This window comes from Cyclopterus lumpus, chromosome 6, assembly GCF_009769545.1.
Source record: "Cyclopterus lumpus isolate fCycLum1 chromosome 6, fCycLum1.pri, whole genome shotgun sequence".
In the NCBI taxonomy this organism is placed as follows: domain Eukaryota; kingdom Metazoa; phylum Chordata; class Actinopteri; order Perciformes; family Cyclopteridae; genus Cyclopterus; species Cyclopterus lumpus.
In genome coordinates, this window is record NC_046971.1 from 25,379,936 (window position 1) to 25,406,600 (window position 26,665).

At 44.2% G+C, this 26,665-nt stretch overlaps 1 protein-coding gene across 1 annotated transcript in view; it reads left to right on the forward strand.

The window, feature by feature from the left end:
- The first annotated feature begins 1,765 nt into the window (after nucleotides 1–1,765).
- smpd3 (sphingomyelin phosphodiesterase 3) overlaps nucleotides 1,766–26,665 on the forward strand; it is a 63,801-nt gene continuing 38,901 nt past the window's right edge. Inside the window, exon 1 of the mRNA XM_034534027.1 lies at nucleotides 1,766–1,978. The gene's annotated coding sequence lies outside the window, so the exon portion shown is untranslated. The remainder of the gene's footprint in view (nucleotides 1,979–26,665) is intronic.

Genomic DNA, 26,665 nt, shown 5'->3' on the forward strand with positions numbered 1-26,665 from the left:
GTGCAGTGACGAGTTGTCATGGATGTGGAGACCAAAACTGTGTTTTTAAGCAGGCTGGAACCTAGACTGTATATAAGGAGTGGACGTAGTCATCGTGACTCACTCACCAGACTGTCCATAAGAAGTCGATTGAATCACCGTAACGTCATCCGTTGGTTTGTGGACTGCCGACTTGAAGCTTTGACTTAAGCATTAAGGCCGTCCCCATCTTGGTGTTCTGGAACCAGAAGTGTCGTGGAGCATAAAACATCTTTAGGGAAGAGCAAAATATTATACCAAAGTAGCCACGGCCTAACAAATCCCCTGCTTCATGGTCTGTTTGACTCTAAATGGACCATGAAGACCAGTAGAGAGAATGCAGAACGTTGGCGTTGGCCTCACTTTTCAGAACAATGGCCACTGTTTGGTAATATTGGTGAAGTGACCCTTTGCTGTGTCCTGCCCTTCATGGACCATTCATAGACTCCAGACCAGGATCCGACCACCATAACATCTCATGTCATGGCTTCAGATGTTCCTCCTGTTCAGGCTGCTCTAGTGGATTTGGAGCTAGTCATGGTGAAACGTTGTGTGATAGTGACACTATCTAGAGAGGTTGGAAGGAGACGTCTAAAACATGATGTTTCTATAGAAACCTGTGGAGCTAACATTAGCAGGGAGCGTGAGCACATCGTTAACTATGTAGCCCTTCTATGCTAAGCTAGCCCCTGAAGGTGTACTGCATGTCTACGCATGCTGCTTTAGCTTGTTAGTAGTTGTAACAGTGTAAACCGCTCTGCTCGGCTTCATAGAAACAGAGATGTTCCTTTATGTCATCGTCTCCTGTCTGGATCTCCAGGTGATGAGGTGCTTCTTTTACTCTGTGATCTGTAGCTTTAGCTTCTATCTTTATCTTCTGAACCTGTTTTCTCTGCTCAATGACTTTGACATCCTGATGTATCCTTCAAACACATATTGTAGAGCCTCCTGTCTCCTTCTTTCGATAATTAGATATTTCTTCAGGCAGTAGTGACAGTGTGGGCTCCTTGGTCCAAGAGTCAACTGACCCCTTAACACTTGACAAGCGTCACACATACACATACATACACTCAAACACATACACACACACAGACACACATAAACATACAAACACACACACTTACACACACACAACACACACACCTACACACACACACATACACACACACAACACACACCTACACACACACACACACACATACACACACACACCTACACGCACACACAACACACACACCTACACACACACAGACACACACACAACACACAGACACACACACCTACACACACACACACAGACACACACACAACACACAGACACACACACAACACACACACACACAACACGCACACACAGACACACACACCTACACACACACACACACACAGACACACACACAACACACAGACACACACACAACACACAGACACACACACACACACACAGACACACACACCTACACACACACACACAGACACACACACAACACACAGACACACACACAACACACACACACACACACAACACACACACACACACACACGAGGCACAACAGAGAGAACCGCAAGACACTGGTGCAGAACCAGTACCCTGCTGTAACCAGTGATGCTCGCATTAATACTTTAGAAAGGACAAAGTAGTGATGGACGTGTCCCCGCCCTCTTCTCCGCTCTCCGGTGGCAGTCGCGAGGGAAGTGGGCGTGGTGTCGTAGTGAGGGAGTGACGTCTGCGGGAGCTGTTCAGAGCGGTGTGGTGCTGAAGAGACAACTCTCCTCGGCTCTGCCCCTGCGCTCAGTCGCTCTCGCTCGGTCCGCAGCCTCCAGCTGGTCCGTGGATGTGGCCGCCTCAGAGATCCTTCTGTTCTTCTTTAAATCCGCGCTCAGCACCGGACAACACTCATTGAAGCCAGGCAGCGTTTCACACGTCACCCGAAGCCCATGCGGGAGACATTTCCAACAAGTAAGTGGCCTCTTTTCTGTCTTTTCGCCCCCTCTGTCTGAGGTGATACTTTACACGTCCGTGGGTCACACGGGCTAATAACGCGTCCGGTTTCTGGTCGTGGAATAGCGCGCACAAGCCTGCTGTCTGTACTGTGTGCATGTCTCCAGCCGCGCCTCATTCCCTTCGCTTGCCTGGGCTAAAACATTTGACTCATATTTGCATGATCTAATGGTCAAAGATGCGCTCTCTCTCTCTCTCTCTCTCTCTCTCTCTCTCTCTCTCTCTCTCTCTCTCTCTCTCTCTCTCTCTCTCTCTCTCTCTCTCTCTCTCTCTACACGAAAAACATACGTGCGCTCTTTTGCATGAATGCCTGAGATCAGAACAGCAACTCGATGCCATAGAAAGCGTAGCAATCCCCCCTCTCTCTCTCTCGTTGTGTATACCTCTCTCTCTCTCAGTGTGCCCCTCAGACTATCACAAACACACACACACACACACACACACACACACACGCGCGCACACACACAGATGATTCACTGAACACCACTCTGCGCTGTCTAGTCGGTCAGTTGTGATTTTTTTTTCTGCCCCTGTTTGCTGGCCCGCTGCCCACATGTGGTGGCTTTATGGTTGTACTGGTTTCACCACTGGAGACGTCGCTACTGGGACCGGCCGGTTGGTGGGGCGGACGCTGCGTCTCGAGAGCCGATCCGGCGTCGCTGCTTGTGCGGAGGAGCCGGGGCATCTGGAGAGGTGTTGCTCTTGTTCAACCCGGAGTACATTTAGGTGTGGCCCGGCTGGCCTCTCCTCTCCTCTCCTCTTTTCTCCTCTTTTCGCCTCTTTTCTCCTCTTTTCTTTTTTATTTCATGCACTCTCGTTCTTTTTTGGTGTCCTTCTCTCCTTTATGTTCTCATTTCTTCTTTCCTCCTCTTCTCTAGTCTACTTTCTCGTTGCCTCATTTCTTTTTTTCCCTCCTCTTCTCCCCTTCTCCTCGTTTCTCCTTTTTTGCTTCCTCCTCTCCTCTCCCCTCTTAACCCCCCCCCTTTCTTGTTTCTACCTCTCCCTCTGATGTTTTCTTTTTTTATTCTACTTTCTTGCTTCCCCCTCTTCTCTCCTCCTCCCCTTTGTTGTTTCATCCTTTCCTCTTTCTTCTCCCCTTTTTGTTTCCCACTCTCTTTTCTTTTTTTTTGTTTTCTCCTCAATTCTCCTTTCTAACTCCCCTTTTGTGTTACCTCCTCTCCTCTCTTGTTACCTCCTCTCCTCCCCTCAGCTCCTTCCTTGTTTCCTTGCCATGGCTCATGTGGTGTAAAGGAGTCTAGCTGGTTCTCTTTCCTTCATCTATAGTCTATTGAAAGTGAAGCGACTCACTTTTATTGCATCTCTGATGTTGCTCTCCAAACATAGACAGTTCAAGTCAGTGAGTGGAACCTTTGCTCAAGTTTTCTTCATCCAGTTTGCTCATGTTGTCATGACCTTAAAGGGAACTCCTGTAGTTTAGTTGTTCTGTAAGGTCGGGACTCCTTCGAGTCAGTTTAACTGAATTAAAGCAGCAGAGGCTGAGACAACGTCCACTTTAGTTCCTATGGGTCAGACATTTCCCCTTTCAGTAGACCACACTTTTCCTCCTAAATGTCTACTTCTTTCAAACCCCACAGCTAAAGATTTTCCCCCTTTTGTTTTAATTGAAACCAGGATATGAATTTAAATAGCATTGACATAATAATTTAAATTTGCTGAAGGTCAGTACAGAGAATTTGAGTTTTAAGACGGGGCACAGGCAGATATGTGACATCATGTCAGAGGACCTGGACACAAGTGGACGGAGAGTGTGTCTATATAGTGAGTTTAGCTTTTCTCCCCGTGGATTTAGATCTGGATCAGTAGCGTAAGTCTTCTCACATTCCCCCAATTATCTCTGTGTTAGAGTAATCCTCTTCCTTCTGCTAATACACCATGTGTGCTGAGTTATCTAGATGCTTCTTGGCTTTGGACCAGCCTTCCAAAGGACCAGAAGGCTTCGCAATATGTCTACGTCCTTAATAAACATAATCTTGAGACTAACCTTTTGAGTGTGCCCTGCGTGGCGTCTCTCTCTTTGATGAATGATGAGTATTTATTGATGGATTGATTTGACTCCTGGAAATTGCAGTTAAGTTTCACTTTCTGATGTTGGAAAGATAGTGGAGAAAGGGCGACGCCCCTCTTCCTCTCTGTGCACATGCTCAATAAACCGGCCCCCCATGAGTCCAGCGGCCCGGGTTGCCAGTCGTGGCGGAGCAGGCAGGTGGTGGAGTGGAGCTGGCCGGTCGACGGGGCAGACAGGTGGGGCTCTCCGACAGCTCTGGGAGTCAAGTGACACCTGATAACCCGGGATCTGGTTTCACTGCTTGTGTGCAGGCGGAGACATCAGAAGGACTTGTTAGTACTTAACCGTGTACGGCACTGGACACGATGAATAAACGCTTCTTCACACCATTACAATGGTAAAATCAGCCTTTATTTGTGTGTATGTGATGTCCCCAGAAGGGTACTTACACCATTGGTGGAGGATTTCACTGTTTTTCAACATCAACAGGGGTTGAACCTGGGCCATATTGTAAGATGTGAGATGTTATATATTTGTAATTATAAAGCAGGTCCAGGTGCTACATATTTATACTGGGAACGTGTATCAAAACACTCACACGGTATTCAGACGCTGTGCCTTTAAACGAGCCGTCGCAGTTGTGTACGGTTGTGACGTCACAGCTATACAATACACTGACCTTTCCACCGTTGTAAACGCGCTACATGTATCCCAGTTTGTTTCCGCCTGTATGTGACATCAGCTGACAGGAAGTGAACATGGACCCAAGCTGTTGCCTAGCAACGTTGAAACGAGTGAAAACAGGTCAATTCAGAAAGACTGTATGAGAAAAAAAAAAATGAACCCGAACACACACCCGAAACATCTGAATGAACCTGGAAATGTAATGATATGTGCCCTTTAAAATGATTTATTGCAAACATTGATTTGATAGTTTCTCCTCTGTTACCTACTCGGCTTCAGGTTGGCCTCTTTCCACACGTTGCTGCAGTGTGATAAGTTGAAGATCTGATGCTCAGGCCCAGTGGTGCTTTGAGCTAAAGGCCAACAGCGGCATGCTAACATGCTAACGATGGCGATGCTAACATGCTGATGTTTAGCAAATGTAATGTTTTCCATGAAAAATCGTTTCACAATAGCGTGACTCGATGATAGCGCCGGATGAAAAGGGGATCAAAGAAGTTGTCGTATTGATCTAATTGGGTTCCTACTCGGCGATTTGCCTTTCAGTCGAGTTCAAAGGGGGCCGGGGACTCATCTGAACCCCCTGAAGGACTCCTAGAGCTCCTCGGGGACTCGTTAGGGACCTCTTCCCTCACATTTTCAAACCTCTGCTCACGAGTCCTGACTAGCTAGTGGAAACGGGTGGAGCTTTGTGAGCCCCAGCACTCCTCTCCATGAGGCTCATCTTCAACAGGGATACAAAGATCTGTGTGCAGAGACCTCACACTCCAGTGCATCTCTCTTATTTCCTCTCCCCTCCTCCACTGGCTGCCCTCACATGGGCCTGAATGGAGTATATTGTCAGCGCCACTGGCAGCATGAGAGGGCTGGGGTTTCCTGCTTTAGATCCCCGGTCCCACAAGAGGCCTGGTCCAAAGGTGAAAACACAAAGGTGGATCAGATCCACTTTCAGCAGCGAGTGGCCTCCAGCAGTGATGAGAGGGTCGCTGTGGACAGCCGAGGCCCGCTGCAAACCATATTAGTTCAAAACCATGACGAGGAAAGCATGCTGTGAAATGTGACTCCTATTAAAACAGACTTTATTGGCACTTTCTCAATAGCATGGATAATACCAATAGTGTGTATTTGATACAAATACAAGGTTTCCACCCCTGGCAGCCCCATGGCGGCCTGATCCAGAGACTCTATGTCACTTCATCCATTCAGATGAAGTGTTGGCGGCTGCTAGCAGCACGACATGTCACATTAGGAAGTAAGACCATCTTGGCGACGCTTTCCATGTCTACAATGCATGATACTTGGGTGAAGTTTAATACTTCATAATTGCTCGTCACTCATTGACTTTATTCTTTGTGGAAGGATAAGAGTGTTTTATAATTTCCATAGTTTGAAAGAATATAAATATGAATAACAGACGTCCCTTTAATAAGTGGACCTCAGGGAGTGTACCCACCCTGAACCAGAATATAGACTGTGTTTAACAGACAGCATATGTATTTAAGTGTATGTATATATCTATATATATATATATATATATAGATATATACATATACATATAGATGGACTGTATGATTACAACATGTGGCTACTTTGGTTGTAATTAACCTTTTAAAGCTGATTAGAGACCAGTCCGTGTATCAACCTTCACTTGCCAGTCTCTCCTCCGCCCTCTTCCCTGCTCTTTCATTTCTACTGAGCCAGTATGGCTTCATCCTTTTCATGTGGGCGCCTGTCCTTTACATTTCTCATCCCCCTCCTCCTCCTCCTCCTCCTCCTCGTCCTCCACTCTTGTATGTCGGCCATCCCCCCGTCTTCTCTGTATCCTCCATCTGTTCCCTTACATCCACCCATGCTGCCATGCTGGCACAGGAACCTGCCAGCATGGCAGCGTGGACGGATGAATGTTAAGTCCATTCTTGTTGGTCGTGCATTGTCCGGAGAAGAGCAGGGCTCCAGCGCAGAGGTGGGCGGGGCTTTGTTCTCTCAAAGCTTTGAAGCTGACCCTGGGCCACGTTCTGCAAGGAAAGCAGCGTGTTACATTTCTTTATACTGTAGCTCATTTAGATGCAGATGTAATCTTGCCTTTTTTTTGTTTACATATCATTGAGTGTATTTGCTAGTTAGAATCTAAATAAAATGGAACATCTCCACTCAGCAGCTTTAATTAATTGTTATCATTTTAATAGAGCATTATCTTATTCATGTGGACTGTAGGCGGTTGAGAAAGTGGCACACCTGCTGTTCGTGGACGGTTGAGAAAAGGTAATTGAGTTTGCCGCGAGGCACCTGATGCCGACGCCGTCCCACGTCATCACTCCAGTTAATAAGATATTGTATATGCAGAGCAACAATAACAGTGTGGACAGCGTGCCGTCTTCGCCGGAAGCTGCAGGTTGGACAGACGGTTCCGCAGCGCCTTGACGAGGTGATGATGAAAGTCCATCAGTGCTTCAGCTCCAAAGCTTTCCAACTAGAAGACTAAGACACCGTTTACACATTTGACCCATTATGGAAGTGAAGATATTGGTTGGTGTACAGCTTAAATAAAGCGAAGGCCAAAAAAGAGCAGGTACGCATGTTGCTTCTGCAATTAATTCAGTGTATATCAAGGAAATATACAGAACTCAGACATGCCTGTGTAGATCTTATTACATTTTAAAAAATGGTGTCTTCTGAAAAAGCTGCATTATCATACCCTCATCCTTTAAAATGATTGCTCCGAAAAACATTGTCCACAGTCAAAATAGCCCCCTCCCAAACCCCTGTTACAGTATGAAGTAGAAGCCTCAGATGCACATTGCCGTCTCCTGGGTCTGCAGCTTGTCTTTGCAGAAGGACAACAGGACCGGGGTCTCCCAGAGAGCAGTGACGGGAACCTGTGGAAACTCGAAGAGCACTTCCATCGTACAGAATTGTATCATAAACATTATGAGACAATGGGCCCCACTGCCTGTCCATCATAGGAGCGAGACCCACTCACTTCACAGGTCTCTTAGTTGTGGTTTTGTCTCTTTGTAGTCGTTCATATTTCTTCGTGGTCATTTTGACTCTCGTCCTGGTTATTACTTCTCTTTGGGACGAACTGAGGGGGCTCTGACACCTTCAGTAATCCATCTATATTGATATGTATACGGCCATAGTAACAGGATCTAAAGAGTCCGGGGCAGACTCAGGGTCAGTTGTCAACTGTGTGTCGGACGGACACAGACCACACACACTAACACAATGGTTACACATTAACATCACTTGTGCACTGTGACATAAAGAGGATTATATACATCATCTAATTCATCATACACAATAGAACACAATTACTCACACACACACACACACACACACACACACACACACACACACACACACACACACACAGACACAGACTGTCCGTCCTCTTCAGCCTGTATTATTAATTCTTCTATCTTGATCCTTTCCAATCCAATTGAGGAGCAGAGTGGAGAGCAGATGTGGCATGTGACGTTCAGAGCCACGGGACTCAAGTGTCTTTCTACGCCTGCAGCTCCCACCCTGAGAGATGATGGTCGTTAACCACTGGCTTAGGGAAGTGACTACGTTGTTTCTGTTAACTGAACGGCCCAAAGATTATAGCATCAGCATTTATGTATTTGCGGGAGGCTTTGGAAAGGGAACGGTTCCTCTTTCTAATCCCTCTGAATGAGATTGGCTGAACGACATTTACTCTGGATTAAACTCATTTGGTGGAAATGTTTGCGTCTCGCTGAACCTACATTTAGGTTGGACAGCTGTGCGGTGGATGGTGTGTGTGTGTGTGTGTTCGTGGGTTGGTGGCCCGCCCCTGGCTGCCTGCTGCTGTTAGCAGGTCAGTGTGAACTGACTGTGAACACGGAAAGATTATGTTTCCATCGCTGGGCTCGTCTTGACCTCTGCTGAGAGTGTGATTTGGGTTTTGTTTGACTTCATCTTTCCAGTCTGAGGTTTATATTTGGAATCGGTGTTGAGTGTGTGTGTGTGTGCGTGCTGTCAGTCACCCAGCCTCTCCACACCCACATCTGGCAGGCGTCCGACCACACAGACTGATACGTCAACCCTTCTGTGGTTGTGCTGCCGCTCTGTCTGCCCCAGAGGTGCTCCCCCCGCCCCGCCTCCCGAAGGCCCTAATCTACTTCTTGTTTGAGGTCGGTGCTTTGGGTGGAGCCGTGTGTGCAACAGCTGTGGTTGACGCAGTCGCACTGCTTTCTGAAGATCCGGCCGCACACTGATAACAGGGGGAGTAAAACTCAAACAAACGAGTGCCCGTGAGGACCACACAAGCTCTCTCATTACTACCTGTACGACCTCCAGGCCGTGTTCTGACCTCGGTGTGTGTGTGTGTGAGGGGTGGGGGAGGGAGGATGAGAGGCTGCAGCCCATACGGTTAATGAGCGAGCTGCTGAGGTTAACGATGACATCGGAGGCAGGCCGTTAACCTGATTTTTGTTTTACTTCTTCCTCGCTCTCGTTCTATTCTCGGCCTCCTGTGTGGTGCATTCAAAGTGTTAGTGATGCTGAGTGGATCCAGAATGCAGACTTACAGATGCAACCGGTGCAGCTGGCAGCACTGATCAGGTCGGGTCAGATTCGGTTGCATAGTTTTTTCCTATTATAATGTTTCCATCAGGACTTGCAGTTACTGCCTTTACACAAAGCACCTCAAGGTTTTATTGCATCACTTACCAGATAGTATGTATTCTCCAATATATGCGCTTCAGTAATATAGTCTTCATCAAATTGACTTAAGAGTTAAAATCTTAATAAAGTTGGTTTAAATCCTATTTATCAGATCGATCTCAATTTGTATTTGTAAACGATGAAGCCTCAATGACCACCAACGTTAATCACGGAGTTCCACAAGGTTCTGTGCTTGGACCAATTTTATTTACCTTATATATGCTTCCTTTGGGCAATATTATCAGGAAACACTGCATAAACTTTCATTGCTATGCAGACGATACTCAATTATATCTATCGATCAAACCAGAAGAGACCAACCAGCTCGCTAAAATTCAAGAATGTCTTAAAGACATAAAAACATGGATGACCTGCAACTTCCTGATGTTAAACTCAGACAAAACTGAAGTTATTTTACTGGGCCCTGAACACCTCAGAGATCAATTATCTGGTGATGTGGTTTCTGTAGATGGCATTTCCCTGGCATCCAACACCACTGTAAAGAATCTAGGCGTTATCTTTGACCGAGACTTGTCCTTAAACTCCCACGTAAAACAAATCTCAAGGATTGCGTTTTTTCATCTACGTAACATTTAAAAAATCAGGCACATCTTGTCTCAAAAAGATGCAGAAAAGCTGGTTCACGCGTTTGTTACTTCCAGACTAGATTACTGCAACTCCTTATTATCAGGCTGCTCTAATAAGTCTCTTAAATCCCTCCAGTTGATCCAGAATGCTGCAGCTCGTGTACTCACAAAAACTAAGAAAAGAGATCACATGACTCCTGTATTAGCTGCGCTGCACTGGCTCCCTGTAAAATCAAGAATCACATTTAAAATTCTTCTCCTCACCTACAAAGCCTTGATTGGTGATGCACCATCATATCTTAAGCAGCTTGTAGTACCATATTGCCCCACTAGAGAGCTGCGCTCACTAAATGCGGGGCTACTTGTGGTTCCTAGAGTCCTAAAAAGTAGGATGGGAGCAAGAGCCTTCAGTTATCAAGCTCCTCTTTTATGGAACCAGCTTCCACTTTCAGTCCGGGAGGCAGACACAGTCACCTCATTCAAGAATAGACTTAAGACTTTCCTGTTTGATAGTGCTTATAGTTAGGGCTGAATCAGGTTTGCCCTGGTCCAGCCCCTTGATATGCTGCTATAGGCTTATAGGCTGCTGGGGGATGTTTTAGGATACACTGAGCACCTATCTCCTCTTCTCTCTCTCCTTATGGATGAATTTACATCTCTCCATTGCACCTTATTAACTCTGCTTCCTCCCCGGAGTCTTTGTGACTTCATATCTCATAGGGTCCATTGGACCTGGAGGTGTCTGATGCCTGGTGAGCCGGCCGGGGAGAGGGATCCTCCTCTGTTGCTCTCCTGAAGGTTTCTTCCCTTTTTTCCCTGTCAAAGGTTATTTTTGGGGAGTTTTTCCTGATCCGATGTGAGGTCAAAGGTCAGGGATGTCCTATGTGTACAGATTGTAAAGCCCTCTGAGGCAAATTTGTAATTTGTGATATTGGGCTATACAAAATAAACTGAATTGAAATTGAATTAGAGTTAGAATCTCTTAATTAAGAGGTACAATCATAATAGAGAGCTGCAGGAAGGTGTCCTAAAAACAGGAAATGAGTCTGAAATTAGGTGTTTAAAAAGACGGTTGCTAAAGTTCCTCGCTAGAAAACTAGTTCTCCTTTAGCTTAGTGGTGGACGTGAGGTCATGTGACCGTGGGGGAGTTCCTTTATAGCCTAACGTTATGTCTGAGTCTATGAGAAAATTACTTCTCTTGATTTATTCCCTCAGTAAACATTGTAAAGATTTGGTCTCAATCTCTAGTTTCAAGTCTTCTTCAATACAGCGTGATGTTCATTTAGTAAATGATGGTCATTTAGAGCCAAACAGACCATAAAGCTGGGGATGCTGCAGGGTGGGGCTACTGTGATTGACAGGTTGCTGCCAAACTCCCCCACACACCCAAATATGGTAGCTTCCGTTTATCGGTTGTAAAATCCAAGATGGCAACAGCAAAATCGCCGAACTTGAGGCTTCAAAACATCAGTCTGCAAACCATTGGGTGATGTCGCCATGACTACGTCCACTCCTGATACAGTCTATGGTCAGAAGATATGAGACTTGAACCGTCTGTGGTTTGTCCAGTCTTGATTTAAATGCTCTGCTTTCGCTCTCCAATGGAACCTCTATAGAGCACGCCATGTGAAAGGACCTTTTCTCCCACTCACTTATTACAACGACTGATTATCGTCCATCGCCTGTCACGGTCTGGGTTTTTGTGTCTTGTTTCCTGTTTTATTTTGAAGTCCTGTCTCTTGTGTTCTCTGTTTCCCTGCACTTCCTGTCCCTGTGATTGTCTGCCCAGTCCCTGATTGTTCATTCCCTTCACCTGTGTCTATAATATAATATAATAACCACTCACTGAAGACCTTAAGACCATGTATTCTTAATTGTAGCCTAATTGGGTCTGGGGACTTCAAGGCCACTGCTTTTCCCTGCCACGTCCTTTGCTCTTAACTTCTCGGTAACTTCCAAATGAAAGCAAGGATAACAGAGCTTCCCAAGATTCATAATTCAAGAAGACTTTATTGGTCCTGCAGGGGAATTAGTATTGGACATAAATCAAGCCAATAAAAACACAACAGCTTTAGTGAATTAACAGTCTCAGTGCAGTACAGAGTTCAACATGCTACACAAAATACAAAGAGACTTTAAATCTAACCTTCATGTCTTTACTGTGCGTCTTATAGACGTTATTTACTTGAACATTTTAAAGGGAGCAGCTCCTCTGTATATAGCAGCAGTCATACCAGATTAGCATCACTTTAGCAGTGTCTGTGTATTACATAATGCTTCTTTTTTTTTTGACTGCACACTGCTCAGAAAGAAATGTCCGGGTCATCATTCTGAACAATGTGAATAGCAGAATAAGAGGAACCTGCTCAAAAAGAGATAATAGAATTAATCTGTAGCTCAGCCAGAAGCTAGGCTGTCATATTCAATAAAGCTTGTCACCTTGGCAACGACATAGTTATGAATCTACAGCCGTCAGGGTATTTATATATTATTTGATACACAGCTCAAGGGCTCACAAGTATGGAATAGAGCTGCGTGATGTATTGCATCAACATTGCGGCGTGCGCATCGCAGGACGTGCAAAGGAACGCAAACACATCACGAAACAACTTGTTTTGCTGCTTGATCCAAAAGGAAAACTCTCCCACTGACTATTTCGGGGTTTTCCATTAATTACCAAATATTGAATCGTAAAAGCTTCAACCTCCGGTTCTGCCGAGTGGAGCCAATGCGGAAGTGTCTTAAAACTTACATTCCGTTTACTGACCAGCAGGGGGCGACTCCTCTGTTTGCAATTGATTTAATTGATTTATGTGACGTTGTCTACTTCTGATATACAGTCTGGGGTCCTGGTCCGTCTGTGGCATTCGACTCGGATGGTCAGAGCCGCCAGCTGGTGTCGGAGGGCCCCTCCCCGCTGCTGGGTCCGTTTACGGTCCGTGTACGTTTTGTTCGTTTGTTTTATGGTTCATTCGAAAATACGGAAAACAGAAGTGGTTTTCCGTTAACCCGTTTTTGGTTTCAAACAGAAAACGAAGAAACCACGGTATTTCCGTATTTCCGAATGAACCATAAAACAAAAAAACAAAACGTACACGGACCCTGCTGGCTTTACGGCCCCCGTCGCTATGGGGGGACGGAGAAGGTTCGGAAAGAGTCCCGAGCTGCCGGTCCATTCCAAGCCCAACTGGCTGGGGGTCATAGAGCTTTTAGTTTGTTTCACTTTCTGATGTCAGTAGTTACACTACGACCAGCGAAACATGTGTTGCTGGACACAAATAGGATAACGTAAAAGGAAAGTAAAAGGTCATTCTTTAGATATCATACAAACCGTTGTATGAGCCTATACGTTGTTCAACATTTCTTCTTCATATTATCATATTATATTCTCCATACACTCACATGTCTCCTGAATATGGATATGTTGCTATCTCTAATCCATACTTTATAGCATTGACATTTTTTCATACACTAATATTGTCTTGAATCCAATAAAAACTAATAATTTCGAAATGATTGGTTCTGGCGATGCAATCGTCACTCTCTTTCACGCGAACACTTGACTGTGTTTGTAATGGCCTGAACTTTGGGCCGTTTCCATAGCAACATCCACCCCTTACTGGTGACGACGTCAGCCAGCCAGCAGTCACTTGCTTACCGATTATGTCTTCCTGTGTCTATGAAAATGACACGGTGAGAAAGTGTCCACACCGAAGATTGTTTAGGATCCAAATCTATGCTGAAGGTCCATCGAGGGCGGAAGTGGAATCCCCTTCAGGTGTGCCAGAAGGAGTCCTGCAGACCTGTGTGACTGAGGTATGAAGCCTCCATTATGCACGAGGCAGGAAGTGCTGTCACAAGTATGATGAATAATAACTGGATCAGGAAGAGGCTCCGGTTGTCAAGGGAGAGATGAGCACCAACAATAAGGAGGAATAAGCACGTTGGTGCTCATTTCAACAAATAGAAGAAAAACATGTCTCTCAAATGCATCACCTTCCTTAACTTTAACCTCTGTTTTGGGGAGTGGTTCTGCTTTTTTAAAATAGAATTTCTCTATTCCTGTCCGTGTTCATTTGTGAGCATATGTGAGTAGGAAGTGTGTAGAGAAGGCAATCCTCCCCCCCCAGTGACCCGTGCACTGCTTTTACAAGCTTCAGGAGTAGAACTACTGCACCTCTGCTCAAGTTCCTCACTTCACGACATGTTGGGGGGGCAGTCAGCTGTTTACGCCCTCTGATGTCACAGGGACATCAAGCAGAGAGTCATTGTCAACCGTGGGACTTTTATACATACAAAATACCACCATTGTACAACCTAATCGTGGGCATTCTGATTGTGGGGGTAACTTCAGACCACGTGCATGTTCCACTTGCCATGTAAAAGTGTGATCATTCTCCAAATCTTTACATAAATCACTTTTAGCTATAGTAGCTAATGCGTTGGACTCAAAGACGAGCATTTCAAATGATTTTCTGAAATCTAAAATGAATCGGAATGCTTCGCACTGCTTGCCCCAGTATACGTTGTTTTGGGGGTATTTGTTTCCCAAATCACAGGTTGTGAGTGCCAATTAACGTATAGCCAAAGACCCGAAAATATAACTCAAAATGTACTTTCTAGGACAAACACAGAATTTCCTCTTTCATCTTTTCCATTTACTGCGAGTGCAGTTGACCTCTGTTGTTAGCAAATAACCGTCTTCCCTCTCATCCTAGTTGATGCCATGTGGGAACTGAGTTTCAGCTTTTTCATAGTTTTCAACTTGAAAGCATTCACACAATGTTGTGGGAAGAAAAGACGCCTAGTCGTCAATGTGAATTTCCCACCGTGTTTTTTTAAACTCTGGCAAAGCTGGTTTTGTGGTACACGGTTTTCATCTGAACCTCAACATCAAAACAAATATATGACATAATTAAAGTCCTAGGTCATCAGAAACATCAAGCGTGTTGTTGAAATAGTGAGAGTGTTTCCCGAATGCTCGAGTGTAGTGGCCCATGTGGAAATTGGATGTTAGAACGCTGTACATTTTCACGGCCTGCGATCGTGTTTTGACAGTGGTTCAGCCCAGCAGCTGTTATCTGTAACGAATGTAGAGCAAATCAATGCCGAACAATCCATACCGCTCCGTCTGCAGCCAGGCCAGAGAGTACAGTGTGTGTGTGTGTGTGTGTGTGTGTGTGTGTGTGTGTGTGTGTGTGTGTGTGTGTGTGTGTGTGTGACACTGATGTATACGGGTGTTTTTACTTGTGTACAGTGTGTAGATATTGTGCAGCTTCATGCCCCGGTCAAGTATTGATGACTTAATGTGTCGACAATGAAAACTCATGTTTGTCTGCCTGCTTGTTTTATGTGTGTGTGCGTGTGCGTGTGCGTGTGTGTGTGTGTGTGTGTGCGTGTGTGTGTGCGTGTGTGTGTGTGTGTGTGTGTGTGTGTGCGTGTGTGTGTGTGTGTGTGTGTGTGTGTGTGTGGAAAGGCTGTTATACTCTCATGGGGGAGGGGACAAAGGTGAGAGTTCAGTAGGACAGAGACGCATGAAATTGAAAACAGAAGGTCAAAAAGGAAACAAGTAAGAGGAAAAGATCTACAACTATTTGACTATGTGATTTATATATTAGCGTATATTAACCATACAATCACATGAATAATGCCTTTTACTATAGACCCTTTTAAAGCCATCGTCATGATGTCGTGGACTAAAGTTACACATTGAAAATATCCTCTTGCTGTGTTGTTGGGTGCCAGAATTGATATTACATATATCTCTGATAAACTGTGATGCTAGGTTTTCCCGAGACACAATATTGGTGAGGTCTGTTGGCTAGCTTAGCCTTCTGCTAATGTCCTCGGTAGAGATATGGAGAGAAATCTTGCTATTAGGTTAAACTAGAAAGAGGTGTTGGGCTTATTTACTGTTACTAGCGTAGCATGAAAGCATGGTGGAATTAGCAAGCTAACTAGTGGGCGGCTGGATACTGCAAGCCTTTCATGCTATCGTTACACTGGTTCCAGAAAAAGAGCCCAACAGCGAGCTAACTAGCCAGTCGTCCACTCCGGAGTAATCTGCCAGCACAGTAAGGTCGGCTAATATATCAATAATATGTCAATAATATGTACAATATGACCTGAGTCATTTAACATATTGAGAGAAATTAGTGTTTCGTACTCATTATAAAAAGAAAACTTGCAAGCAAGCGTTAGCTATTGTGTTGAGAGAATGATTCTCCCCCAATATGTCATCATGTTTACAACCGATAAGGGGTCATATACCTCAGACGACCAGGCAGAGGAGTGTAGATTGCTGGTCCACCGACGCCCATCATCCTGAGATAACGGGCTGTCCTGGATTACACCGAGCAAACGCAGCAGCAGCTCTGCACACATTCACACGAGTGTGCAAACGCAATGTGCACGAGTACACGTACAGACATTCTATGTGGATGGAGGCCCAGGGGAGGGGGCTGGTGGGTGAACCCGAGTCATGAGTTTAATCCGCTGGACGCGAACGTGGCCAGCAGGTCTGATAATGGCTGTCAAGCAGCCTTGATGGATGAGAGCGTGATAATGATTGATAGAATACAAGGAAGGAAGACATTAGTAACTCTTGGCTTCAATTGTGTGCTTCACTGTACTTCTACTAGACCAACTTTCCCAGTGGGGGGGAGAAGTAAAAGGATAAAAACAAAGGCGGGTGAAGGATGAGAGCATCTTCTGTTTCTGGGATTTCTCTCCTGTAGTTCTTCATAGAGAGAAATGAAACATAGAATCTGTGAGTACTGATCTCTGTTCTACTGTAACCAGATATATTAAACTAAACACCCTAAAACTAGCTAATGAATGATGGCACAGTACTTCATACATGATTGTAAGGTCATGAAACACTGGAACCCTTTTGAGGAGCTAGAGATGACCGAGAGGTTATTGCCTGGCACAGTGATGGCCGTTGGTGGCTGGTACATACGCACTGCAATTTGGCATCCGATGGCCAATGATCAATATTTCTATATCAACACTGGATCAACTGACTGGCAGGGCTCAACACTAGAAACCTTCAATGAAAAAGTGTTGCATTGTTGCATGTATGAATGGTTTTGATTTGCAAGTATCGCAAGTATTTGGCATTTTCGTGTCATCATTCGTCCCGCCCCCCGGTGTGTAGGTGGGGGTCTTAATAATAAAGCTCTTTGTTCATCAGCCCGTCAATGGGTGTGCAGCTCTGGCAGCCTCCACCTCATTATATTGTTGAGCTCCCTCATCAGGTTGCTTGCTCGTCTAGCCCCGTGGTCCTTTAGGATGTGCTACCTCGACCTGGTTCTATGTCATTTGAAGTCATTTGCATGCGTGTGATGAGAGAAAGGAGATGCCCAGCACCACCAACACTGTCTGGTTCTGGTTCTGACTGGAACAGGTACAATTCAATATCACTAATGCAACAAATATTAAACATTCTTTTATTTTGGGGTGCAGGTTTTGCTGTTTGCTGTGCCTACTTTAAAAAAGAAAGTGCTTTCAATTCAATTCAATTTCAATTCAGTTTATTTTGTATAGCCCAAAATCACAAATTAAAAATCATCCTCAGAGGGCTTTACAATCTGTAAACATACGACATCCCTGTCCCAGGACCTCACATCGGATCAGGAAAAAACACTGATGACAACCAAAGGCCAAGCATTGGTTGACCTTTTCTCAAAGCGGTTGCCAATGGCAACTTGGCAACCTCTTCCACCCGAGCCCTGCAAAGGGGTCCTGCGGTCAGCACACAGAGAATTGTCACAAATGCAGAAGTGCTCCCCAAGAACTGTTAACAGACTTGGATGTAAAAGTGGTGTTTCCCGTCTCCTGTGTGCACCCAACATTGGCACTGGGTGTAAAACGTGAGCTGTGGATTGGTCCAATATGGATGTAATTGATACATTCAGACTGCGTTAAGGAAAGACAGTCCACTACGGTACTCACATGTCACGGTTAATGGTAGAAAGGCTTTAACAGCCTCCTTTGTGTTACAGTAAAAGTCCAGAGGTGATGCCGGGCTGCTCTGCAGAGCGATTTATTAGATCACGTACATGAGAGAGAGACCGTGAACGGAGGAGAGGAGACAGACTGAGACATGAAGGAGAGGACGACATGAAACAAAAAGTCATGGCTTAGAATCAAAGCCACAATGGTACTCGGTTAAAGGATGTTCTCACCCATAGATAGTTGATGTTGCTCCAGGATGTTTATATTTTTTTAACCTACAATTTACCAAAAATATTATTACGGAGCCATGGGGGGGGGGTAATGTTTCAGGGAGAAACACAGTTATCCAAGCTATCCTCTGAGAATTAACTGGACATTTTTTTCTAAAGACCAAAAAAAAAATTATTACAGGGGTGCAAAACCTTGGTAACGCCAAGTAGCGTTATCATAATAAAGATGGCCTTTGAGGGAGCAGAAGCTCCTGAAAGATGCATAAACATCTTTTCTTTCATGTGCTTTCTTTTATTAACATAAATAACTAGTAATATTGTTGAAGATAGAGAAATGTAAAGATGAACAACGTCTATCTTTGACTGCAGGAAGGTGTGAGTCTTTTATATCACTAAAAACCTACACACGGCGTTACCATAGTTACACACTGACCGTGCCCAACACTTTTATCATTTTTTATCATTTAAAATGTTTTCATCAAATGTAATCCTTTTATTCTCTGAATATTACCCTCCTCCTTAATTATAATTTTTTTCCTACAACGTCTCTATGCCATCGTATTTTCCAAAAGCATAATTCCAAATCTGCAGTCAAAGCTAGTTGCAGGCTAACACATTTGAAACCGCCCCCGGTCAGAAGAGCTTTTCTCTTTCTCAGGGAGGACCGTTCTTTCATGTTCTTTTGATACTCCTCTCCCCTTATGTCATTTTCATAGCCCTTTTCAATGTAAGCTAATGTTTTGATCAAATAACTGCCCTTTCTCTATCTGCTCGTCACTCGTCACCAGCTCACCTGAGCCCCAGTTCATTGGTTGCCATGAGAGACGTTGCTCAAACGCAGGTGGCAGCAGGTTCTGATCAAATTACCGCACTGATTACATTGTGTCTGATAGTGATGGTATTGTACGCTGCCAATAACCATGTTACACAACCATAACTACACCGGTGAAGGAGACGGTGAGCCGGGACAGAGGAGGACTTGATCAGCTTGAGATCCACGTGGATGTTAAGGTGGAGGTGATACTGTGAATTAATTTCATAAACACAGATGGAGTGTGAATATTAAAAGTCAGCCATTCCAACCCCGGCCTCTCATTTACTGAAATTTAGTGCAATCAGCTGCCCACGGGTGTGACAAATTAATGTTGCCGTTATTACTAACCAGAGGCACTCATGTAATCCTGGCAAAGCACAGTGCAAACTGGAAAATAAATGTATAATTAATGGTGGTAATAAAGTATGAGCGGGTGGAGTCTGGTCATTGTGTCCAATCACAGGAGCTAACCGGATCCTCCTTAAACACAGCCGGTCAAATACAGTTCAAAACAGAGTCCCGGAGACTTGTGATGTCCCCTTTATTATTTAGTTAATATCTGCACACTTACACTATCACTACAATTACTTATGAAGATGAATACATGTGAATTTGGTGACCCCCGCACACAGGTATACCTTTTCAACTGTAATCCATTGTAGTTGCTGGTGGTTTCCAGTCCAACCACACAAACACACACAGACACACACACACACACACACACAGACAACCTCATAAGACAAGCTCTCATACGATTGTGAAATATTGAGGGTAATTAGCTGCAGGCTCTCCTCTGGCTGCTGATGAATAATTTGACAATGTATCCAGTGCAGCTGAGGAGCCAGAGCGCTCATGGGAGTTGTTGGTTCGCCCCACTGTTCCCCGAGGCCTAATTTCCAAATGACGTTGTTCTTGATGGGAATGTGTAGATATTGACAATGGCACAATTCGTAATAGATTGCATCCGTTCAGGGTTAAGCATGTGACATTTGGGTATAACTTCAACTAACAGGCTGACGTGCTTCATAGCAGCATAACAACCCGTTGTATAGATGCTCTGCAAACACGTCAGTGTGTATGTGAGGCCCACGGCTGTGAGTTCTCTGTACACTGACAGGCGGACACACTAGTACAGTTCCTGAGTGCATGTGATGAGTCGCCATGACAACAGAACTCCCCGGAGCATGCTGAGAGCAGAGTGACGTCACTGGTCTTTGCCTATTGTTTATTGCTTATTGCTTATTGTGTGTGTGTGTGTGTGTGTGTGTGTGTGTGTGTGAGTGTGTGTGTGTGTGTGAGTGTGTGCGTGTGGCGCTCAATGCGCTCCTCTCTCGTCTCTCTCCTACATGACAAAAGGAGGGCATCGGTTCCTGTTATGCTCCACTCAGCCACATTCAGTCTCTACATCGTATTGCCAAACACACTCACACACAGTACATGAACACACACACACACACACACACACACACAATGGTTTATGCCTCGACACGGACGTCATATACATTCAATTCGCCTTACAGAGTAAACACACGTGCTCTTGATGAGAGCAGGGGAACACGACCCTTTGGCCTTTCCATAGTCACATGCGTACACACTCTGAAGGTGCTAATGCTTCCTCCTGTTTCTCCAGACAGACAGTATCCATGGAGCAGAAACACTATCTGAAGCAGATCTGTGGGGGAAACTTGAACAAACCACATTTCCCAAGCCGACATGGTCATTCATCACTCACTCCCCCGTAGCCTCTTAGGCGAAGTGTCTGATTAGAGATGTGAAAGTGTTCTTGTTAGTCCACGTGCTTCAATGCTCCGTGTTTGCCTCCCTATACTGTTATCGGGTACTTTCTTCACTAATTACAAGCGGAGATATGTATTGATTGTGGTTGATTTCTATAATAGAAGTGAAGCCAAACAAAGGCAAGAAGAAAGGTCGGCCTCTGTTGTTTCTACCAGCAGCTTCTGTCATTGAGTTTATTCTAGTCCCATTAGTCATTATGTATGTAAATGAGGGAAAGGTCATTGTGAAGGGTCATTGTTTTTGGTTAATGGGGAGACAAACTCCCACACTGCTCTTCGATTAAAGCACCACTCATCATATTGTATCCATATTGGACACTAGCTGTGAGTTGTCATCTCTTTGTAATATAAAACAGGGCACTCTCTTGGGATTTGTTAAAAGCAGGACCCACATAGCTATCAAAATATTAACTCGTTTAAAAAGCCACTTCAGGAAAGAATATTCACATTGACTTAGTTTGTCCTTTGGCAGCTCTGAGAACTTAATAGAGTAATTGTGGTTAAAGTTCCACATAACTGTTGGTTCATGACAATTTGATACATCACATTAACATATTTGATGCTGTTTCTTTTGGTAAAAAGTTACTAAGAATGACATGGTGTTTACAGCAATCAGGTGATTTCTTCAGCCTGAGGCGGATCAAGCATTATTAGTTAGCCATAGATGCATACAAATTAAAGGTGCACTAATCAATATTTGTTATAAACGTTGGATTAAATGACAGAGTGCAACATGAAAGTGGTTGCTCATAGTATCAATCTACATTACATCTTCATTTAGCTGACATTCATACACCGTAGACAAAGCAACTGGGAGCTGCTTGCTCAAGGGTGGGCCGTGAGCAGGGACCACCAAGACAGACCTGCTAACCACTGACCCACAGTCTACCCTCTACCCTGACGCTCAGTGTGGCAGCTTTTAGCGTCTTTGAGCAGAGTTTCAGATTGGTGGAGACCAAAACAGTCTTTCGTCTGGAGGCCGGTAATCTAGATGTATAGATTCTGCAAATGAATGCAGAATCGGAAGCGTCCGAGTCGGAGGACCCAACCCCACGTGGAGGGCAGGAAAAGCAGAACACAACGGCTGAAATGCAATCTGGGAACGACCGGCGTAAGACGATGACTTAGCTTTTAATTGGTTTCTAATTAGCTTGTACACTGAAAACTAGTGAAAAAACACGTTGTACATGTCGTTTCTCAAATCCCACGACAGTTTCACATCTCAAGTTAATAACAACATTCACTTAAACTTTATACGGTTTATAATATGTCAATGACGTGTTCTTTGCTTGTTTTGCTGCCTCGGAGTGGCCGAAAAAGTTAGTCAGTTGATGTAGTTTTAATTAAGCTCAATGAATTAAAACTGATTCTAAGTAAATGTGCCAAGTCAAATGGTAACATTTATTGTTTGGTTACTGATATTTTAATCCTCAACCCAGAATATGCACACAAAATAAATCGTGCTGAATCGTGCCACATCAGATTCAGGCCAAGCTGCAGACCTCTAAAGTCTAGTCCGTAGTAGAGGAGACCATTTGAGACCTAGAAGTCTATGCTTCATGTGTTAAAGCTGCATTCTCTCTCTTGACCACCAGGGGGCGACTCCTCTGGTTGTATAGAAGTCTATGCTTCATGTGTTAAAGCTGCATTCTCTCTCCTGACCACCAGGGGGCGACTCCTCTGGTTGTATAGAAGTCTATGCGTCATGTGTTAAAGCTGCATTCTCTCTCCTGACCACCAGGGGGCGACTCCTCTGGTTGTATAGAAGTCTATGCTTCATGTGTTAAAGCTGCATTCTCTCTCCTGACCACCAGGGGGCGACTCCTCTGGTTGTATAGAAGTCTATATAAATGACTCTACTTCTCTTGATTTATTCCCTCAGTAAACATTGTAAACATTAGTTTTTGGTCTCAATCTCTAGTTTCAAGTCTTCTTCAATACAGCGTGATGTTCATTTAGTAAATTATGGTCATTTAGAGTCAAACAGACCATAAAGCAGGGGATGCTTTAGGGGCGGGGCAACAAGGTGATTGACAGGTCGTTACCACAGGATTGTCTGGCCTGGGAGTTGTCCTTGTTTTCGTTTTAGTCTGTCTAATTAACAGACTGTAGCTCCTCAACATAGTGCAGACTAACAACGGTTCTGTGTGCAGGTCTTTGGAGTGTGATGATTTGACATGATTTGTGTGTCTGTGCCTGAATGTGTGTTTTTGGCAAGTGTCTGCTGGCATTCTCTCGGATCTTTTGCCTCCACAGTGTATTTCCTCTCTCCCTATACAAGCCTGTGTGTTTGGGTATGAATTATGCACTGCTCCGTTTCCCCTGATAACACTAACTGTGACAGTTTGCGCTCGCTGATATATCAGCTGTGACTGATGGGTGTTTTTCTGGGTTTGGTTGGTGATGACGTCTGCAATTCCAAAGAGGAAATTCTTCACATAATCTGCCGTAAAACGGTCCTGTTGAAAGATTGATGCCTTTAGATATCGCAGGTCATGGGTTTCAACGCAGCACGATAAAAGAAGCCTAGAATGAACAAAGCCTTTAGTGCCATGAAAGGTTCTCTCTCCTCTCAGTCTGCCGCTTTCTACGTGTCAATCATCTCCGTGAGCTGTCTGCCTCGTAATGGCAACCGAGGAAGATGGGAAAATGCCTCAGCGCTGATATTTTAATTAACTAAACTTCTTTTTTCTTTTTCTCCATTGTGGTTCTTTCCACTGTCACGCTGTTTCTCTAAGATTTACTGGAATAGTTACAACCCGCTCAATGCTTGATATATGGCACTAATTAATAAGTCTCGAGAATATGTCTTCAGCGTGAGAGTTTATTCTTGACTTTGAAAATATTAGTTCATTAAAGAATTGACTAGACGTTAGTTAAGTTAGATGAGAGGTCTCAGGTTTATCGGCTGAATGTAAACCGAGAAATGTGAATGAAAATGTTATTTTAATGTCACAACCGAAAGCAGAGGGCACAAAAACAGCCTCCTAAAAAGTATATTTCTATAGAACGATACCGCGTTGTTATGTTGTGAGAATAACGTATTTTCCCCTGCATTACATTTGTTTTTAACACATCACAAATACATCTGAAACCAATAGTGAAATTTGACTTAACTGTACCTCTGTAAACTGAAAATGTACTTATTTCAAGCTAAATCATGATGTTTTACGAGCCCTAACCAAAAACAACACCTTTAAAGCAGGTCATTATAACACCTTGTTTTTATCAGAAAACTGAATGTAAAAACCAAAGTGTTGTGGTTGAACAGGGAACTATTTTGTAAACCACACTGACTTCTTAAATTGGACTGAGCCCCGCTAACTTTATGCTAAGCTAAGCTAAACATATGTTGGCCCTAGCTTAGCTTAAATGAGTGTATTTCCATAAAATGTCAAATTTGTCCCTAAACTCAAAGACCACTTACAAGCTTTTTCTGTCTCTTTCCACTACATATCACAGTCTTCCTGTTAGCAGGTGTAATCCTCAATTATTCATACGCAAAAAAAAATTAACATTAGATGAAATGTAATTAATGCAAGCATGTACTTTATATTTGTACCTCTCTTCATTCTAATGGAAGCATTGATTTAAGTGGTACTCTCCGTCGGATGACTTTTACTTCATACCGTGCTGAACAATGAATGTCTTTAAGTAAGAAGAAAAAAGATTTAAACATAAATAAAATGACTAAAAATGTAATTAATTTAAATAGCTAATTTGTTTTTTATGATCTATGTATTTTTTTTGTCAAACCTAAAACAGTAAGACATAAATAGCTCATTTTAATGAAGGCTGCAAATTGACTGCAGAAGATTACTAGGATGAAGATGACAGTGATTATTGTTATTGTGCTATTCAGAGGATGAGCCTGTGGAACAAAAGAGTCATTTTGGAGGAAAATAGTAGAGCTGTTTTGATAAAATGTTGACAAGTGTTATTACATTACATTACATTTCATTTAGCTGACGCTAAGAGACTTACAATAAGTGCATTAAACCATGAGTACAAACTCAGAACAACAAGAATCAAGCAAGTAACGTTTCTTCAAGAAAGCCAAACTACAAAAATACCATAAGTAATATCATAAGTGATACCATAAGTAAGTGCCATTCAAGTGCCACTGCAGTGCTAATCTGTTTTTTTTCAAGGTATAGTCGAAAAAGATGTGTTTTTAGTTTGCGACGGAAGATGTAGAGACTTTCTGCTGTCCTGATGTCAATGGGGAGCTCGTTCCACCAATGAGGAGCCAGGACAGCAAACAGTCGTGACTTTGTTGAGTGTTTAGCTCGAAGTGACGGAGCTACAAGCAGATTGGCAGAAGCCGAGTGAAGTGAGAAGGTGGGGTGTGAGGTTAGACCATATCCTGGATGTGAGGGTAGACCATGTCCTGGGTGTGAGGTTAGACCATGTCCTGGATGTGAGGGTAGACCATGTCCTGGATGTGAGGGTAGACCATGTCCTGGGTGTGAGGTTAGACCATGTCCTGGATGTGAGGTTAGACCATGTCCTGGATGTGAGGTTAGACCATGTACTGGGTGTGAGGTTAGACCATGTCCTGGATGTGAGGTTAGACCATGTCCTGGGTGTGAGGGTAGACCATGTCCTGGATGTGAGGGTAGACCATGTCCTGGGTGTGAGGTTAGACCATGTCCTGGGTGTGAGGTTAGACCATGTCCTGGATTTGAGGTTAGACCATGTCCTGGGTGTGAGGTTAGACCATGTCCTGGGTGTGAGGTTAGACCATGTCCTGGGTGTGAGGTTAGACCATGTCCTGGATGTGAGGTTAGACCATGTCCTGGGTGTAAGGTTAAACCATGTCCTGGGTGTGAGGTTAGACCATGTCCTGGGTGTGAGGTTAGACCATGTCCTGGATGTGAGGTTAGACCATGTCCTGGGTGTAAGGTTAAACCATGTCCTGGGTGTGAGGTTAGACCATGTCCTGGGTGTGAGGTTAGACCATGTCCTGGATGTAAGGTTAAACCATGTCCTGGATGTGAGGTTAGACCATGTCCTGGGTGTAAGGTTAAACCATGTCCTGGGTGTGAGGTTAGACCATGTCCTGGGTGTGAGGTTAGACCATGTCCTGGGTGTGAGGTTAAACCATGTCCTGGGTGTGAGGTTAAACCATGTCCTGGGTGTGAGGTTAGACCATGTCCTGGGTGTGAGGTTAAACCATGTCCTGGTGTGAGGTTAGACCATGTCCTGGGTGTGAGGTTAGACCATGTCCTGGGTGTAAGGTTAGACCATGTCCTGGGTGTGAGGTTAGACCATGTCCTGGGTGTGAGGTTGGACGTACTCTTTGAGTACAGTTGCTTAAGGGTGTAATTGGGCACATCGCCTTCAGCTACATATGGTGTAATGTGTGCTGTGCTATAATGTGTGTGCAGCAGACGGTGAGGGTTTGGAGTTCTTTGGTCGGGCTGTAGATGTGACTGTGTTGGCCCTGTTGCTCAGGTGGTCCCCGTGGGCTGTTGTCATGAATGAATCTATTCGTTATTTATTCATGCTGGTGGAATTGATTCTTCCCATCGTGGCTTGTGTTGGTATTATAGTCGTCGGAAAAGCATTCACTGGTTCAGTCTGCTGCGGTCAGGAAGATGTTTCTTCTAGGAAATATTACCAGAGCCCATTTCCTATAGGGACCTTAATTATTAAAATGTAGCGGAAGCACATTTAAGTCGTTGCTGTTGTGGAATAACTTGCATTAGTACTCGTGGTTAAGTCTGCATGACTTAAATGTTAGACTTATTAAAATAATCTATTATCTACAGCAGTACACCTTGTATTAAGATCTTCAGTTAACTTAATGTAACATTAAATTACGTTATCTCTGACAGTAGCTTGGTTTTGTATTAGCAA